The sequence below is a fragment of the Oncorhynchus keta genome, chromosome 24 (assembly GCF_023373465.1).
Source record: "Oncorhynchus keta strain PuntledgeMale-10-30-2019 chromosome 24, Oket_V2, whole genome shotgun sequence".
NCBI lineage: Eukaryota > Metazoa > Chordata > Actinopteri > Salmoniformes > Salmonidae > Oncorhynchus > Oncorhynchus keta.
In genome coordinates, this window is record NC_068444.1 from 5,907,747 (window position 1) to 5,912,991 (window position 5,245).

Sequence of the window (5,245 nt, forward strand, 5' to 3'; positions counted from 1 at the left end):
GGGTTTTAAGCAACTGATGAATCATTGTGTAGAATAAATCATCAGAATGGCTAAATCTGATTATTATGTAACAGCTCTTTCAGATTGTTAATGGGAATCTGACTAAATTCTGGAAAACTGTCAACTAACCGGTGCCCCCGCACACTGACTCGGGACTCGAGTTGTCTAGAGGTCTGTAGCATATTCATGGGGTCTATAAACAGCAATAGGCAGTCATCAACCGATGGATGGAAATGTTCTGAGCCAGTTTGTTACTGTTAGCAAGTAGAAAATGTGGCTAACTCGACCAACTAGCTGTACGTTCGTTAGGAGCAACTATTTATTGTGCATTGGGGGAAAGGATAAGCTAGCGAACAAGAGTCTAGCAATATAGATATGTAGTACGTTGCGTTCCTTTTTCCATCTTCATGTTTTCACCCAGTGGATGAACACAGCAATGACAGGGCATCATTTTCCATGGATGTTTGATCAATAAACACAATTCATGACCAATGTTTTATTTGTTATTTTACTTTAGTAATCCTGTATATGATCTTATATTGCTTGGATATCTTGTATATTTATTTATTTTAATTGTACCTTTATTTAACTAGGCAAGTCAGTTAAGAACAAATTCTTATTTACAATGACGGCCTAGGAACAGTGGGTTAACTGCCTGTTCAGGGGCAGAACGACAGATTTTTACCTTGTCAGCTTGGAGATTCGAATGAGCAACATTTCGGTTACTGGCCCATCGCTCTATCCACAAGGCTACCTGCCTTATATAATCATATGAAATAAACTCAGCAAAAAAAGAAACGTCCCTTTTCAGGACCCTGTGTTTCAAAGTTTTGTGTGTAAAATTTGTGTGTATGTGATGGTCGGATTCGCGTTTATCGTCGTAGGAATGAGCGTTACACCGAGGCCTGCACTCTGGAGCGGGATCGATTTGGAGGTGGAGGGTCCGTCATGGTCTGGGGCGGTGTGTCACAGCATCATCGGACTGAGCTTGTTGTCATTACAGGCAATTTCAACGCTGTGCGTTACAGGGAAGACATCCTCCTCCCTCATGTGGTACCCTTCCTGCAGGCTCATCCTGACATGACCCTCCAGCATGACATCGCGACCAGCCATACTGCTCGTTCTGTGCGTGATTTCCTGCAAGACAGGAATGTCAGTGCTCTGCCAAATCCAGCGACGAGCCCGGATCTCAATCCCATTGAGAACGTCTGGGACCTGTTGGATCGGAGGGTGAGGTCTAGGGCCGTTCCCCAGAAATGTCCAGGAACTTGCAGGTGCCTTGTTGGAAGAGTGGGGTAACACCTCACAGCAAGAACTGGCAAATCTGGTGCAGTCCATGAGGAGGAGATGCACTGCAGCACTTAATGCAGCTGGTGGCCACACCAGATACCGACTGCCACTTTTGATTTGAACCCCCCTTCAGGGACACATTATTCAATATCTGTTAGTCACATGTCTGTGGAACTTGTTCGGTTTATGTCTCAGTTGTTGAATCTTGTTATGTTTATACTGTAACGGCGTTCGTCTGTTGAAGGAAGAGAGTCGGACCGAAATGCAGCGTGTTGGTTACTCATGACTTTAATGAATGAAATGCGGTACATGAAATAACTGAAAGACGAAAACAACAAACGGAACGTGAAACTATAACAGCCTATCTTGTGAACACTACACAAAGACAGGAACAATCACCCACGTAATACAAAGCGAAACTATGGCTCCTAAATACGGTTCCCAATCAGAGACAACGAGAATCACCTGACTCTGATTGAGAACCGCCTCAGGCAGCCAAAGCCTAAACAACACCCCTAATCAGCCGCGATCCCAAATAATACAAACCCCAATACGAAAACAACATATAAAACCCCACGTCACACCCTGGCCTGACCAAATATATAACGAAAACACAAAATACAATGACCAAGGTGTGACATATACAAATATTTACACATGTTAAGTTTGCTGTAAATAAATGCAGTTGACAGTGAGAGGACGTTTCTTTTTTTGCTGAGTTTCTAAAAATGATTTTGTTGTAAATAATATAATCCATGCATTGTTACACTTAGGCACTGAAACTGGTCATCCTAAAGCACAGAGACTGTATTCTCTGTCTAAAGTCTTGAAAGTATATTTTGGAACAACTATGGATTGTGCTCCATCGCCTTTGATACGACGTTAAATCCCTGTTATAACAAAGGAATCTAGTTAATCGTATATTATATGACCATGGTTAGCTAGCTAGCTGTGTTTTAACAGAATAGCAGCCTGAGTGTAACGGTCGGCGTATGAAGAAGGTGTGGACCAAAGCGCAGCGTGGTAAGTGTTCATGTTATTTTGATTTATAATATAATAATATATATGCCATTTAGCTGACGCTTTTATCCAAAGCGACTTACAGTCATGTGTGCATACATTCTACGTATGGGTGGTCCCGGGAATCGAACCCACTACCCTGGCGTTACAAGCGCCATGCTCTACCAACTGAGCCACTGAACACAAAACAAAATAATAAAGAGAATGAAGGAAGACGCAGGTGCAGAAACACAAAACAGAAAACAACTACCCACAACCCATAGTGGGAAAACAGGCTGCCTAAGTATGGTTCTCAATCAGAGACAACGATTGCCAGCTGCCTCTGATTGGGAACTATACCAGGCCAAACACATAGAAATAGAAAACATAGAACACAAAACGTAGAATGCCCACCCCAACTCACGCCCTGACCGAACTAAAATAGAGACATAAATAAGGAACTAAGGTCAGGACGTGACACTGAGGATGATTAGCTAGCTAGCTAGCAGTGTTTAAACAGAGTACGTTTTAACAGAATACCAGTTTGTGGATAGCTACAGATGTAAAAGAAAAACAGATCTGAACAGCGTGTCACGCCTTGGTCTTAGTATTTTGTGTTTTCTTTAATTATTTGTTCAGGCCAGGGTGTGACATGGGTTTATTGTATTGTCGTATTAGGTTTTTGTAGGCATTGGGATTGTGGTTGATTAGGGGTGTGTCTAGTATAGGCTTGGCTGCCTGAGGCGGTTCTCAATCAGAGTCAGGTGATTCTTGTTGTCTCTGATAGGGAACCGTATTTAGGTAGCCGGGGTTTCTCTGTGTATTTCGTGGGTGATTGTTCCTGTCTCTGTGTAGTTTCACCAGATAGGCTGTAATTAGATTTTACGTTCCGTTTGTTGTTTTTGTATTTATTAAGTTATTTCATGTGTCGCGATTGTTTCATTAAAGAACATGAGTAACAACCACGCTGCATTTCGGTCCGACCCTCTTTCGACAACGAAGAACGCCGTTACACAGCGAGGACATTGAAGAGACAGACACACAAACTACATACACTTACATATGGATTTTGTATCGTAGATATGTGATAGTAGGGAAAGGGGGGGGGGGGCGGGGTACCTAGTCAGTTGTACTACTGAATGCCTTCAACTGAAATGTGTCTTTTGCATTTAACCTCTGAATCAGAGAGGTGCAGAGGGCTGCCATAAACAACATCCACGTCTTTGGCGCCCAGGGAACGGTGGGGTTAACAGCCTTGTTCAGGGGAGCAGTGGGGTTAACAGCCTTGTTCAGGGGAGCAGTGGGGTTAACAGCCTTGTTCAGGGGAGCAGTGGGGTTAACAGCCTTGTTCAGGGGAGCAGTGGGGTTAACAGCCTTGTTCAGGGGAGCAGTGGGTTAACAGCCTTGTTCAGGGGAACAGTGGGTTAACAGCCTTGTTCAGGGGAACAGTGGGTTAACTGCCTTGTTCAGGGGAGCAGTGTGGTTAACAGCCTTGTTCAGGGGAACAGTGGGTTAACTGCCTTGTTCAGGGGAACAGTGGGTTAACAGCCTTGTTCAGGGGAACAGTGGGTTAACAGCCTTGTTCAGGGGAGCAGTGGGGTTAACAGCCTTGTTCAGGGGAACAGTGGGTTAACAGCCTTGTTCAGGGGAACAGTGGGTTAACAGCCTTGTTCAGGGGAACAGTGGGGTTAACAGCCTTGTTCAGGGGAGCAGTGGGTTAACAGCCTTGTTCAGGGGAACAGTGGGGTTAATAGCCTTGTTCAGGGTCCCACTCCAACACTCAGACATCATTTACCTATAGCCAGGGTCCCACTCCAACACTCAGACATCATTTACCTATAGCCAGGGTCCCACTCCAACACTCAGACATCATTTACCTATAGCCAGGGTCCCACTACAACACTCAGACATCATTTACCTATAGCCAGGGTCACACTCCAACACTCAGACATCATTTACCTACAGCCAGGGTCACACTCCAACACTCAGACATCATTTACCTATAGCCAGGGTCACACTCCAACACTCAGACATCATTTACCTATAGCCAGGGTCACACTCCAACACTCAGACATCATTTACCTATAGCCAGGGTCACACTCCAACACTCAGACATCATTTACCTATAGCCAGGGTCACACTCCAACACTCAGACATCATTTACCTATAGCCAGGGTCACACTCCAACACTCAGACATCATTTACCTATAGCCAGGGTCACACTCCAACACTCAGACATAATTTACCTACAGCCAGGGTCACACTCCAACACTCAGACATCATTTACCTATAGCCAGGGTCACACTCCAACACTCAGACATAATTTACCTATAGCCAGGGTCACACTCCAACACTCAGACATCATTTACCTATAGCCAGGGTCCCACTCCAACACTCAGACATCATTTACCTATAGCCAGGGTCCCACTCCAACACTCAGACATCATTTACCTATAGCCAGGGTCACACTCCAACACTCAGACATCATTTACCTATAGCCAGGGTCCCACTCCAACACTCAGACATCATTTACCTATAGCCAGGGTCACACTCCAACACTCAGACATCATTTACCTATAGCCAGGGTCACACTCCAACACTCAGACATAATTTACCTATAGCCAGGGTCACACTCCAACACTCAGACATCATTTACCTATAGCCAGGGGCACACTCCAACACTCAGACATCATTTACCTATAGCCAGGGGCACACTCCAACACTCAGACATCATTTACAAACAAAGAGTCCACCAGATCAGTGGCAGTAGGGATGACCAGGGATGTTCTCTGTTTAGTGAGTCCTCCAGATCAGAGACAGTAGGGATGACCAGGGATGTTCTCTGTTTAGTGTGTCCTCCAGATCAGAGACAGTAGGGACGACCAGGGATGTTCTCTGTTTAGTGAGTCCTCCAGATCAGAGGCAGTAGGGATGACCAAGTATGTGCTCTGTTTAG

At 44.9% G+C, this 5,245-nt stretch overlaps 1 long non-coding RNA gene across 1 annotated transcript in view; it reads right to left on the minus strand.

Moving 5' to 3' along the window:
* LOC127911329 (uncharacterized) overlaps positions 1–4,968 on the minus strand; it is an 11,090-nt gene extending 6,122 nt beyond the window's left edge. The window contains exon 1 of the long non-coding RNA XR_008077866.1: positions 4,618–4,968. This is a non-coding gene — a long non-coding RNA (uncharacterized LOC127911329). The remainder of the gene's footprint in view (positions 1–4,617) is intronic.
* Positions 4,969–5,245: the final 277 nt, after the last annotated feature.